The sequence below is a fragment of the Grampus griseus genome (genome assembly GCF_964374135.1).
Source record: "Grampus griseus genome assembly, chromosome: 4".
NCBI lineage: Eukaryota > Metazoa > Chordata > Mammalia > Artiodactyla > Delphinidae > Grampus > Grampus griseus.
The window spans coordinates 31,344,313-31,359,460 of record NC_138997.1 but is presented as its reverse complement, the minus strand read 5'-3'; the positions used below and the strand labels follow the sequence as shown (position 1 = coordinate 31,359,460).

Here is a 15,148-nt window from a genome sequence, read left to right as displayed (position 1 = left end):
TAAATAGTACAAATGACACAAAAATCAAAAAATGCAAATAATGTCTTAGTATTATTGAAAGTAGTTTTGACTTTACAGGCTGCCTGAAAGATTCTTGGATCTACAGACCACACTTTGAAAAACACTGGTATAGACAAATTTAACCAACATTTAGTGAAACTTGTTATGTGCAAGGCACTCTACTAGATTCTAGAGAATATTAAAAAAAAAAAGATAAGATAGGCACTGCTCTGGGGGAAAGTACCACTGCCTCAGTTTGGGAGACTGACTGGACTCTTCAGTAAATACCTAGAACAGTAAGTATCTGCCCCTCTTCCTTTTGGATCCTCTAAAACCAAGCCTTTTGGAATAGTCATAGATTGCATAAATCCTACGGTCTTCCTATGCCACATTTCTATTTCCTGGCAGCTCTAGAAATGTTCTGCTTCCCATAGATCCACATTTATATTACACTTCTACTCCTTATACAAACCTCTTTTTCTTTACCATGACAAATTTTATACATAGTAATGTTTCTAATGTCTGACACAACATTTCATAGACTACCTCTACATCTTTGTATTCCCAGGGCAACAGAAGACAAATCTAAGCAAATAAATGAATACATTCCCTTTCAGTAAAGTCAGGTCCTTGAGGACAGAGACAGTCATAGACATCTCTGTATCATTAGAGATTAGCCCAGGGTTCTCAATAAATGTTTACTGAATGGAAAGGATACGAGCTACATCAAAAGTCTGATTTGTAGTTATGAAGGTGTTAAAATGATCATTATGTTCCACCCTCACTCTCTCCCTTGTCCCACCCATTGAGCATGTAGTCACACATGCGTTACTTCTCATGGATATCACTGCAGTAAAACAAACCAAGGGGAAATGTCGAAATAGCAAAACAAAAAAAGTGAATTACCAAGTATCTCAAAATCAGTGTACTTTAATTATATGGAGACAGTTTTAATAAAAGACTAAAATATCAAACTGAACTTGGTTAAGCCAATGAAAAGAGAACTTTTATAATAAGGCAAAATCCTGTTCATATCACTTAAAACATTTCCCAGAAAACTCAGTTATTTCCTTGCATTCCTAAATATCTTATTAAAAAAATACTGGTTTAAAAATGCCGTATTTCACAGTTCACCTTACCACAGGCTCGAAACTAGTGAGGGAATTAATAAACTGAACATCTCATGTAAGACTTGAAAATTAAAAAAAAAATTTCAGAGAGAAGATTTCAAAAGTTCAAGAGGGGAAAACAAAAACTTCTCTGCTTTAGATTGGATTCTGGGGGAAGGGTCTCTGAATGCAGTGAGTGAGGGTAGTAAGACTGGACAGAGCTGCAATGCTGTTGTTACATCATAGGCCTTGGCCAATCGTATATGGAGCACTGAAGCTGAGATGGCTCTTTAAAGTTGTTCCAAATTAAGGGAAGGGGGCCAGGCCTTTGTACCCCCGCATCCCTACCCCTGGTTATTAGATGCAGGCTATCCCCTGGATAGGGATATAATCGTGCACAAGGCAGTACTCTTTGGCAGAGGCAATTCCTGGGGAGACACAGCTATGAGCCCTCAGCAGGCATCACTCCTGGAAGGACAGCCCTGGTCCTAAAGGAGGTAACTGAGCCCCTCACCATAGCATCCACTATATCTTCCTTATTATTATTCTAAAGCAGTATCTACTTTAAAAGGATTTGAAATGTCTTACTTAAATTATATCTGGCTACTTTTATGCATATATTTACAGACTTTCACTGATCTCTACTAAGACAAACTGTCTCTTTCACAGTCCCCAATTAAGGGGTGGCCCCTGATTGAACCAAAGAAGAACCCCTGACACAAAGCCTCGCAAGCTGCAGGTTTCAAGATAAGGCCGGGTTAGAAAACCACTGCCCAACAGAGGAAAGAGGAATTTCCTGAGCTAATCAGACCCTTTCTGAAGGTTTGAGTTGGGGATGCTGAGCGAATCAGTCAACTAGGGTACTGGGATGACAAATGAAAGCACAAGAAGAGCAAAGAGTAGAATTATTTTGATGAAAAGTCACAGCTTAAAAATTCACAAACTCTACTTGACAAGTGTTATCAAACTCGTCAAAGTTTGTTGACAAAGTGTTATCTGTATCTAGATCTTCCTCTGTTTCTAAATTATGACCTTATGAAAATCTTTTTTTTTATTATGGTAAAAAACGTGTAACGTAAAATTTACCATCTTAACCATTTCTAAATGTATAGCTCAGTAGTGTTATGTGTAGTATTCTCATTGCTGTGCAATCTCCAGAACTTCTTCATCTTGCAAAACTGAAACTCTACACCCATTAAACAACTCTCCATTCCCCTCCCTCACTCCCCCAGAGCCCTTGGCAAGCATCATTCTACTTTCTATTTCTATGAATTTGACTGTTCTGAATACCTCATACCAATGGAATCATATAGTATTTGACTTTTTATGACTGGCTTATCTCACTTTACATAATATCCTCAAGATTCATCCATGTTGGACATATGTCAAAATTTCCTTTCTTTTTTTTTTTTTTTTTTGCGGTACGCGGGCCTCCCACTGCCGTGGCCTCTCCCGCCGCGGAGCACAGGCTCCGGACGCGCAGGCCCAGTGGCCATGGCTCGCGGGCCCAGCGGCTCCGCGGCATGTGGGATCCTCCCCGGACCGGGGTACGAACCCGGGTCCCCTGCATCGGCAGGCGGACTCCCAACCACTGCGCCACCAGGGAAGCCCCCAATTTGTCTATTTTTACTTTTGTTGCCAGTGCTTTTGATGTCATATTCAGGAAATCTTTGCCAAATCCACTATCATAAGCTTTTCTTCTAAGAGTTTTATAGTTATAGGTCTTACATTTAGGTCTTAGATACATTCTGGAGCTGGTTTTGTGTATGGTATAAGACAGGGTCCAACTTGCATGTTGATATCCAGTTTTCCCAGCGCCATTTGTTGGAGAGACTTTCTTTTTTCCATTGAAGGGTCTCAGCATCTTGGCTTCTTTTGAGATCCCTATTTTGCTCACTGCCACTGCCTCCTTACAATATACCCAGCTTACCTGAGGCTACTGGAGTTAAGTTTCTGCTCCTTGTGGTTAAGAGTTGTACAGACACTAGGTCTCTAATCCAATAGGAAGATTAAGATCTAGCTATCTAAATAATCATCACTCTTCCAAATTGTAAAATATGCTCTTACTTTCTTCCTCCTAAAAATAGCTGGTGATTCAACAGGTATTTACTATCTTCTATGCAATATGCATGGGATGAAATAGAAACAGAAATCAGATCTTAGGCTTCTAGGAACTAGAAGTATTGGTAAAAAATAATTACAGTACAGTGTGGTGAGCACTCAGAGGGAAGACTTAATCAGAGGTGATATTTAAGCTGAATCTTATAGGATGACAGATGGGGACACAGTAAAGGAGAGATTCTAAATAGAAGGAATAACAGGAGAATAGAGTCTAGTATATTCTAGAAACTGCAACTAAAGCAATTTGGGTAGAATGGTGATTATTCATGCATACATTCATCGGTTCTACTAATTTATTGAGCTCTCTCACGTGCCAGGCACAATCAGATACTCAGGGTAGACTGGTGAACAAAACAGACCAAACTCCCTACCCTCAAAGAGCTCATATCCTAGTTGGGGAAAACAAATAAATAAATACACATGTTATACAGTCATAAATGCTAATGGGCATGTGTTCATGAATGTGCTGCTTTAAATAAGGTAGTCAGGGAAAACCTCAGAAGAGGTATCATATTTTTGTGAGAACTGAATAAAGTGAGGGAGTGAGCCATAAAGATATCCGGGAGTCCAGAATCCCAGGCAGAAGAAATAGTAAATACAAAGACGAGGAGGTGGGAACATGCTCAGCTTTTCAAGGAACAAGAAGAAGGCCATGCAGCTTGAGGGCCAGAGGAGAACAGAAGGAAATGTCAGAGAGGCAGCGAAGGGCAAGAACATGTGCAGCTTTAAAGACCATAATAAAACTTCGGATTTTATTCTTAGTGAAATGAGAAGCCACTTGAAGGTTTGAACGTAGAGTGAAATGACCTGACTTATGTTTAAAAAGAATCACTTTTTTCCTGCTGTGTTGCATTAAACTATAAGTGAGCAAAGGCAGAAGCAAGAAGAACAATTTAATGGAATAATCTAAGCAAGAGATAATGGTAGCTTGGAGAAAGGTGACAGTGGCTGAGGAGGTAAGAAGTGGTTAGATTCTAGGCATATTCTGAAGGTAGAACCAATTGGAATTCCTTACAGACAGACGTGAAAGATGGGAAAAAGAGAGGTGAAGGACAACTACAGAGGTTTTTGGCCCGAACAGCTGGAAAGGTGGAATTGCTGTTAATAGATCTGGGCAAGACTTGGGGTGGAGCACAACATAGAGAAAATAGCTAAAGTTTAGTGTAGGACATATTAAGGTTTATGTGGATAAGGTTACTAGGCTCTTGGATATATGAGCCTGAGTCCAGAAGAAAGCTTGAAGCTGGCGATAAGAAATTTAGAAGTCATCAGTGTGTAGATGACATTTAAATTCCTTGGATTGGATAAGGTCACCTAGAACAGGGGTCAACAAACATTTTCTATAAAGGGCCAAATAGCAAACATTTTAGGCTCTGTGAGCTGTAAGGTCTCTGTTATAACTACTCAACTCTGCTGTTATAGCCCAAAAGCAGACACAGGCAATACATAAATGACTAGGCATGGATTTGGCTTGACCTCTGATCTAGAAAGTTGATGTAGATAGAAAAGAGAGGTTTTTAGACTGAGCTCTAGGACACCCCAATATTTGGACATGGGAGGAACTAGCAAAGGAAACTTATAAGGGATGGCAAGCAGGGTAGGAGGAAAACCACAATAGGAGGCTTCCGAGGACAGGTTTCTGCTTCTGGAACTAATGGACTAAGCCCCTATACTAAACCTCCCCAACCCTGCACAGAAAACAACTGTAAAAGCTGAACACAATTTAAAAAGCAATTAATTGAAACCACTGGAGAGTAAAGAGACTCTGGTGGAGAGCACAGGCTTGCTTGGAGGAGGGGAGATAGGGAGCTATGCAAGCAAGTTTCCATCTCCTTGGCTTTTAGCCTAAAACTAAATCCTATCTATGCTGTGCACCCGGTAGCTGCCAGAGCATCCAGGGGAAAACTAGTCCTTCCGAGTCGGGGAAAAGTTAAGCTCACAAAAGTAAATTCAGGTATAGGGGAATCCTGAAAAGGAAAGATCCAGAAAGGGGATTCCCAAACTCTGTCTACTCACATCTCTAACCCCTCAAGGTACCTGCACAGAACAGACTCGACTGAGCTCACCTAAAGCCAAAAGACCTGAATTGAGACCAGAGCTGCCACCCAAGAAACAGTTTGTAATGCAAGTCCAGCCAAGAAAAGTATCGGCCAAAACAAAGGAAGCAATACTCACTGGAGAAAAATAACAGAATCCAGGATCTTCACATCTCAATGTTCAAAACGTTCAGGATACAATCCAAAATTATCGGGTATATAATGAACCAAGAAAATGAAACAGAATTCCCAAGGGAAAAGAAAATCAATTTAGTCTGGCTCTGAGATGAACAAGAGATTGGAACTAACAGATAAGGATTTAAAAGACACTATTATAATACCTTCAATTAAGTAAAACAAAATATTTTCAGTGAATCAAAAATATCAGTGAAAAATAACAGGAAATCTCAGCATAGTAAAAATGAAGCAAATGGATTCTAGAATTGAAAACTACAATTTTTCAAAGAAAATATTCACTAGATGGACCTAGCCAAATGAAGATGACAGGAAAGAGTAAAATAAAACTAAATTAAATCAATATAAACTATCCAAGGTAAAGAACAGAGAGAAAAAAAGACTAAAGAAAAAGAGCTTCACAGACCTGTAAGAAAATATTAAATATTCCAATTTATGTGTAAGTAAAATACCAGAAGAAAAGGAGAGAGAAAAGGGTAACCTCAAAAGCAGCAAGAGAGAAAAAAAATATTACTATCAGAGAACAACAATCCAACTAATGTCTGATTTCTCATCAGAAACTGTAAAGGCCAGAAGAGAGTGGGACACCGTGGTAAAAAGAAGAAAACTGTCCACCTAGAATTCTATATCCAGTGAAAATATCCTTTAAGAATTAGAGAGGATATTAAGGATATTTTCAGATAAAACTAAGAAAATTCATCACCAGCAGACCTGAACTACAAGAAATGCTAAAGGAAGTTCTCAGGCTGAAGGGAAATAAAACCAGACAGAAAAAATAGATGTTCAGAAAAGAATGAGAAGGAAATGAAATGGTAATTCCCTGTGTAAATGCAAAAAACATTTTTTTTTCTTTTTGCCTTTTCATCTCAATCCTTTATAAACCATAAAACTGCTTAAAGCAAATGTTACAACATCATTTCTGTGGTTTACAATGTATCTAGATGTAATATATATAAAACAACTGTATTAAAGAACAAGGGGGGAGGTAAGGGAAATATGGACCTAAAAGGATACAAAATTTCTATGTTTTAGGAGAAAAGCAGTACATTATTAATTATAAGTAAAATATGAAAAGTTTAATATATATTCTATAATCATGGCAACCACTAGAGGTATAATGCAAAGAAGTGTAACTAAAAAATTACCAGGAAAATAAAAGTGAAATTCTTTAAAATATTCAGATAATAAATCAAAAGGCAGGAAAAGAGGAGAGAAAAAATACAGAGGAAAGAAGTAAAAAACAAAGAAACTAAGAGGGTAGATACAAAATCAACCACATCAATAATGGCATTAAATATTATTGGACTAAACATTTTAGTTAAAAGGCAGAGATTGTCAGAGTGGAATTTTTTTATTATTATTATTTTTGGCCATGCCACACATCTTGCGGTATCTTAGTTCCCCAACCAGGGATTGAACCTGGGCCCTCGGCAATGAAAGTGCAAAGTCCTAACCGCTGGACCATCAGGGAATTACCTGGATATTTTTTTTAAATGACACTACTATCTTCTATCTATGAGAGATGCACTTTAAAGCCAAAGGTATAAATAGATGGAAAATAAATGGATGGAGAAAGATACACCACGCAAAGAGTAGGCATAAGAAAGTTGGCATGGTTTTACTACTATCTGATAAAATAGGGTTTTTTTTTAAGTATTACCAAAGATAGAGATGTTTCATAATGATAAAATGATCAATTCATCAGGAATATGTAACAATCATAAATGTGTATGTTGGTTCCAATAATAGAGCTTCAAAATAAATGAAACAAACATTGACTGAATTAAAAGGAGAAACAGACAACTCCACAATCATCTTTGGAGACTTTACCACCACTCTTACAGCAACTGAAAGAACAACTAGACAAAGAAAACTGGCATAGACATAGAAGATCTGAACACCATCAGCCACCCTGACTAATATTTATGGAATAGGAAACTTAATAATGGCAGAATACATATTATTTTCACACAAACATGATGTATTTAGCAAAACAGGTCATATTTGGTGCCATAAAACAAGACTCAATAAATTTTAAAAGAGTGAAATCATATAGAGAATGCTCTATGACCACAGTGGAATTTAATTACAATCAATCCATAGAGATATGCAGGAAACCCCCAAAATTTGGAAATTAAATAACACATCTAAAAAATTAATGTGAAAAGGAAGAAACCACAAGAGAAAGAAAATATTTTGAACTGAATGATAATGAAAACACAACATAGCAATATTTGTGCGATGCACCTAAAGCAAAGCTTAGAGAGAAATTTATAGCTTTAAATGCTTATATTTGAATAGAAGGAAGATCTTAAACCAACAATCTAAGATTGTACCTTAAGAAAACAGAAAAAGAGCGAATTAAACCAGAAGTAAGACGTAGGAAGGAAATAATAATAAAGACCAAAAATCAAGGAAATAGATGGTAGGCAGTAGAAAAACTGGCTCGCATACTTCAAAAAGCTTAAGCTCATGAAAAATAAAAGTAGATGAACTGTTGCAGATAAAAGGAGACAAGATAAATGCCAGCTAAATACAATATACAATATGGACTGGATCACAAAATAGGAAAAAAATAGCTATAAAGGATATTACTGGAACAACTGTGGATTGAATAATAGTACTGTATCAATTTCCTAAATAATTTTCTAATTTTGATAAAAGTACTGAGATTATATAAGAAAAAGTCCTTGTTCTTAGGAATAAAGGGACACGATGTCTGCAAATCACTCTCAAATGGTTGAAAAGAGAAGAAACTATATATATATATATATATATATATATATATATATATATAAAGAGAAAACATTAAAGTAAACGGAACAAAACAATGACTGGTGAATCTGGGTAAAGAGTTTAAGTTTTCTGTATGAAATTTTATCAAAATTTAAAGTTTGAAAAATAAAAATAACAAAAGAGGCTAGAAAAGTATGCAGGAGACTATCATGAAGGACTTTATAAATGCCAGACCAAGAAGTGTGGACTGCTCCTAAAAGGGATAAGGGAGGACGAAGCAGAATCTGATCAATTTATTTTAGAGGACAGTCTGGTAGGAGGTTAGACTGAAGGGAAAGAAGGAAAGCCTAGAAGTAGAAGAACTATTTAGGAAGTATTTTACAGTCCAAGTAAGAAATAATAAAGATCTGAATTAAGGTTGTGGGAATGGAAAAAGGTAAATTCAAGAGTTCTTTAGGAGGTAAAGTAAGAGACAGAGTGACTAGATTGTGGGGGATCAAGAAGGGGGAGGAATGTAGGATAACCCATGCCCCCTCCCTGCCCCCTACCCAATTTTTGGCTTGGGAAAGGAGGAAGACGAACATGTCACTCACCAAAGGGTAGAGCAAAGTCCTGAGAGGCACAGACTGTTTCATCCATAAATGCCAATGATTTTCAACCCTCTCTGAATCTTGGAACTACCTAGGGAACTTAAAGTTTTAAAAGTTCACCAGGTGATTCCAACGTGTAGCTAATTGAGAACCACTGCTATAAGCAGGCACTAGACTCTTTAAACAAACAAACAAACATAAAACTTTAGTATCGGGGAGGATCTACAAGTCATTCAGTTCAACTTGTCACGCAGATTAAAACCACAAATCAGATACTATGGTACACCCATTAGAATGGCCAAATTTAGAAAGACTGACAAAACCAAGCGTTAGCAAGTATGTGGATTCTCATACACTGCTGGTGCAAGTAAAAATTGGTAAAAGCACTGTGGAAAACTTTTTGGCAGTATTTTATATTAAAGTTAAACATATGCCTATCCTATGACCCAGCAACTCCACTCCTAGGAAATATCCCCAAGAAACATAGTGCATGTGTCCATCATAAAACAAATACAAGAATATTCATAGCAGCTTTATCCAAAATAGCTAAAAACTGGAAACAACCCAAATGTCCATCAACGGTAGAATGGATAAAGAAGCTGTAGCATAATCATACAAAGGAGCACTACACGGCAATAAAACAGAACTGTGGCTATTAAAAACAAAAAATCTCACAGACAATGTTGAGCCAATGAAGCCAGGCCCAAAGAGTACATACCATACGATTCAATTCAAAAAGAAAACCAATAAGGAACGATGACTGTAGGCAGAACAGTGGTAATCTTGGTGTGAGGAAGTACTCAGTCATGACCTTGACTTCCGGTTTCGTTTCTGCATGGAAGGAGCTTGGGAGTCACCAATTCATTCTAACAACAAGTAAGAAGCTGAAGAGACTAAAAAGTCAACAACTCTTCTTGGATTCGTAAAAGGGGAGACACAGGGCACACCGCTACTCCCAAAATTGGAGAGACAGGCAAATGCAGGGAGCCATGGCTCACCACAGCAAAAAACACCTCAGAAACCAGTGCTGGGGTAGGAAAACCTGAACTGTAATCGATGAGCTGCTGGAGGCTCAGTGTGGACAACTGTGAGAACTAAAGGCTCCAGGGGGACCCAGTCATAAGCAGGGTCCCACAATATTGAGTTTTGCTTCCACGAGCCAGACCAGGTTACCCCTACAAATACCGCAGAAAAACCCCCTCATCCTTCCAGCAAGTGGTGGAGAATTGAAACCATTTTGAAATACACCAAGCACTCTGTTCTTAACAAAGCCTACCCTCAGGAGAAACCAGAACCTAACCTGCTTGGGTAAAACCAGCACCTAACAGAGATGAGGAAGGGAAATACCCAAACCCAGCACACTCTAACTATCCTGTCCCACCTAAGGGGAGGACAGAAAAACTGAGAAACGCTTGTGAAGTTCATAATCCAGCGGCACAGGCTCACTAAAAGACTGAGACCTAATCATAGGACTATACAGTGCTTCCCTCCTCCCACACCTCACCCAGATATTGCTAAAGGCCTATTTACAGCAGTTCCTTTTACCTGATATATCATGGCTGACTATAAAGGAAAAAATTACAAGGCTTCCAAAGGCAAAAAAACACAATTTGAGATCACAGAGCAAGCATCACAATCAGAAATGGCAGGGATGTTGGAATTATCAGACCAGGAATTTAAAAACAACTATGATTAATATGCTAAGGGCTGTAATGGATAAAGTAGACAGCATGCATGAACAGACGAGCAACATAAGCAGAGATGTAGAAATCCTAAGAAAGAACCAAAAAGAAATGCTAGAGATAAAAATCACTTAATAACAGAAATGAAGAATGCCTTTGACGGGCTTATTAGTAGACTGAACAATGACCTTGGGGTAGGCAAACATTTCTTAGGAAACAAAAAACATAAACAATAAGAGAAACACTGATAACCTGGACTTCATCAAAATTAAAAACTTCTTTTCAAAAAGACACCATTAAAAAAATGAAAAGGCAAGCCACAGATAGGGAGAAGACAGATGTAAGATATGTATCTGACAAATGACTGGTATTCAAAATATATAAATAAGTCTTAAAATTCAATAAGACAACAAACAACCCAAATAAAATATGGCCCAAAATTTTAACAGACGCTTCACTAAAGAAAACAAATGAATAGCAAGTAAGTGCATGAGAAGATGTTCAACATCACTAATCATCAAGGAAATGCAATTTAAAGCTACAAGAAGATACAACTATATACCCAATACAGTGGCTAAAGTTTAAAAAGACTGACAATACCAAGTGTTGGTAAAGAGTAACTGGAATTTGCATACACTGCTGGAGGGAATGTACAAAACTACTTCACTTTGGAGAACTGTTTAGCAATTTCTTATAAAAGTAAACATACACTTGATCATATCACTCAGTCATTCTGTACCTAAGCATTCACAAGAAAAATAAAAACAAATGTCCCAAAGAGACTTGTATATGTGTATTCATAGCAGCTTTACTCTTAAGAGCCCAAAACTAGAAAAAAAAAAAAAGCCCATTAACAGGTTAATGGATAAACAAATTATAGTACATACATATAATGGGATATTCCTCAAGTGAATTACTGATGCATGCAATAACTGTTGATTAATCTCATAATATTATGCTGAGCCAAAAACAGCCAGACACAAAAAGAATACATGCTATATGATTCCATTTATACAGAACTCTAGAACACACAAAATTAATTTATCACAACGAATCAGTTGTTGCCTGGGGAGAGGGGTGGATAGGGGAGGACTGATGGCACAGGGGCACAAGAAACTTTATCTGTATCTCGATTGTGATTATGGGTTTCCCAAGTTTATACATTTGTCAAAACTCATCAAGGAGGGGAAGATGCCGGAAGAGTAAGACGCGGAGATCACCTTCCTCCCCACTGATACACCAGAAATACATCTACACGTGGAATAACTCCTACAGAACACCTACTGAACGCTGGCAGAAGACCTCAGACCTCCCAAAAGGTAAGAAACTCCCCACGTACCTGGGTAGGGCAAAAGAAAAACGAATAAACAGAGACAAAAGGATAGGGACGGGACCTGCACCAGTGGGAGGGAGCTGTGGAGGAAAGGTTTCCACACACTAGGAGCCCCTTCGCAGGCGGAGACTGCGGGTGGTGGAGGGGGGAAGCTTCGGAGCCGCGGAGGAGAGCACAGCAACAGGGGTGTGGAGGGCAAAGCGGAGAGATTCCCGCATTGAGGATCGGTGCCGACCGGCACTCACCAGCCCGAGAGGCTTGTCTGTTCACCCGCCGGGGAGGGGCAGAGCTGGGAGCTGAGGCTCAGGCTTTAGGGAGAGGTCGGAGTGCAGGGAGAGGACTGGGGTTGGCAGTGTGAACACAGCCTGAAGCGGGTTAGTGCACCACAGCTAGCCATGAGGGAGTACGGGGAAAAGTCTGGATCTGCCAAAGAGGCAAGAGACTTGTTCTTCCCTCTTTGTTTCCTGGGGCGCGAGGAGAGGGGATTAAGAGCGCTGCTTAAAGGAGCTCCAGAGATGGCCGCGAGCCGCGGCTAAAAGCACGGACCCCAGAGATGGGCATGAGACGCTAAGGCTGGTGCTGCCGCCAAGAAGCCTGTGTGCGAGCACAGGTCACTATTCACACCCCCCTTCTGGGGAGCCTGTGCAGCCCGCCACTGCCAGGGTCCCGGGATCTAGGGACAAGTTCCCCGGGAGAACGCATGGCGCGCCTCAGGCTGGTGCAACGTCACGCCGGCCTCTGCCACCGCAGGCTCGCCCCGCACTCCGTGCCCCTCCCTCTCCCTGGCCTGCGTGAGCCAGAGCCCCCGAAGCAGCTGCTCCTTTAACCCCGTCCTGTCTGAGTGAAGAACAGACGCCCTCCAGAGACCTACACGCAGAGGCGGGGCCAAATCCAAAGCTGAGCCCCGGGAGCTGTGAGAACAAAGAAGAGAAAGGGAAATCTCTCCCAGCAGCCTCAGAAGCAGCGGATTAAAGCTCCACAATCAACTTGATGTACCCTGCGTCTGTGGAGTACATGAATAGACAACGAATCATTCCAAATTGAGGAGGTGGACTTTGAGAGCAAGATTTATGATTTTTTTCTCCTTCTTCTCTTTTTGTGAGTGTGTATGTGTATGCTTCTGTGTGAGATTTTGTCTGTATAGCTTTGCTTCCACAATTTGTCCTAGGGTTCTATCCGTCCGTTTATTTTTAATAATTATTTTTCTTAATAATTATTTATTTTAATAACTTTATTTTATTTTACTTTATCTTCTTTCTTTCCTTCTTTCCTTGCTTCCCTCCTTTACACAACGAATCATTCCAAATTGAGGAGGTGGACTTTGAGAGCAAGATTTACGATTTTTTTTCCCCTTTTCCTCTTTTTTGAGTGTGTATGTGTACGCTTCTGTGTGAGACTTTCTCTGTATAGCTTTGCTTCCACCATTTGTCCTAGAGTTCTTTCCGTCCATTTTTATTTTTTTAAATTTTTTTCTTAATAATTATTTTTTATTTTAATAACTTTATTATATTTTATCTTACTTTATTTTACTTTATCTTCTTTCTTTCTTTTCTTCTTCCCTCCTTCCTTCCTCCTTTCCTTCTTTCTTTCCTTCCTTCCTCCTTCCTTCCTTTCTTTCCCCTTCCTTCCTTCCTTCCGTCCTTCCTCCTTCCTTCCTTCCTTTCTTCTCTCTCTTTCTTTCTTTCTTTTCTACTAATTCTTTCTTTCTACTTTATCTCCTTTTATTCTGAGCCATGTCGATGAAAGGCTCTTGGTGCTGCAACCAGGAGTCAGTGCTGTGCCTCTGAGGTGGGAGAGCCAACTTCAGGACACTGGTCCACAAGAGACCTCCCAGCTCCACATAATATCAAACGATGAAAATCTCCCAGAGATCTCCATCTCAACACCAACACCCAGCTTCACTCAACGACCAGCAGCTACAGTGCTGGACACCCTATGCCAAACAACTAGCAAGACAGGAACACAACCCCACCCATTAGCAGAGAGGCTGCCTAAAATCATAAAAAGTCCACAGACACCCCAAAACACACCACCAGACGCGGACCTGCCCACCAGAAAGACAAGATCCAGCCTCATCCAGCAGAACACAGGCACTAGTCCCCTCCACCAGGAAGCCTACACAACCCACTGAACCAACCTTAGCCACTGGGGACAGACACCAAGAACAGCGGGAACTACGAACCTGCAGCCTGCAAAGAGGAGACCTCAAACACAGTAAGATAAGCAAAATGAGAAGAAAGAAAAACAAACAGCAGATGAAGGAGCAAGATAAAAACCCACCAGACCTAACAAATGAGGAGGAAATAGGCAGTCTACCTGAAAAAGAATTCAGAACAATGATAGTAAAGATGATCCAAAATCTTGGAAATAGAATAGACAAAATGCAAGAAACATTTAACAAGGACCTAGAAGAACTAAAGGTGAAACAAACAACAATGAACAACACAATAAATGAAATTAAAAATACCCTACATGGGATCAATAGCAGAATAACTGAAGAAGAAAAACGGATAAGTGACCTGGAAGATAAAATAGTGAAAATAACTACTGCAGAGCAGAATAAAGACAAAAGAATGAAAAGAACTGAGGACAGTCTCAGAGACCTCTGGCACAACATTAAACGCACCAACATTCGAATTATAGGGGTTCCAGAAGAAGAAGAGAAAAACAAAGGGACTGAGAAAATATTTGAAGAGATTATAGTTGAAAACTTCCCTAATATGGGAAAGGAAATAGTTAATCAAGTCCAGGAAGCACAGAGAGTCCCATACAGGATAAATCCAAGGAGAAACACACCAAGACACATATTAATCAAACTGTCAAAAATTAAATACAAAGAAAACATATTAAAAGCAGCAAGGGAGAAACAACAAATAACACACAAGGGAATCTCCATAAGGTTAACAGCTGAACTTTCAGCAGAAACTCTGCAAGCCAGAAGGGACTGGCAGGACATATTTAAAGTGATGAAGGAGAAAAACCTGCAACCAAGATTACTCTACCCAGCAAGGATCTCATTCAGATTTGATGGAGAAATTAAAACCTTTAGAGACAAGCAAAAGCTGAGAGAGTTCAGCACCATCAAACAAGCTTTACAACAAATGCTAAAGGATCTCCTCTAGGCAAGAAACACAAGAGAAGGAAAAGACCTACAATAACGAACCCAAAACAATTAAGAAAATGGGAATAGGAACATACATATCGATAATTACCTTAAATGTAAATGGACTAAATGCTCCCACCAAAAGACACAGATTGGCTGAATGGATACAAAAACAAGACCCATATATATGCTGTCTACAAGATCTTGACCCACTTCAGACCTAGGGACACATACAGACTGAAA

General features: G+C 39.4%; 1 protein-coding gene across 3 annotated transcripts in view; it reads right to left on the bottom strand.

Annotated features, from left to right (window-relative positions):
• Positions 1 to 15,148, bottom strand: part of ARFIP1 (ARF interacting protein 1) — a 135,020-nt gene that overhangs the window by 86,552 nt on the left and 33,320 nt on the right. The window lies entirely within an intron of this gene.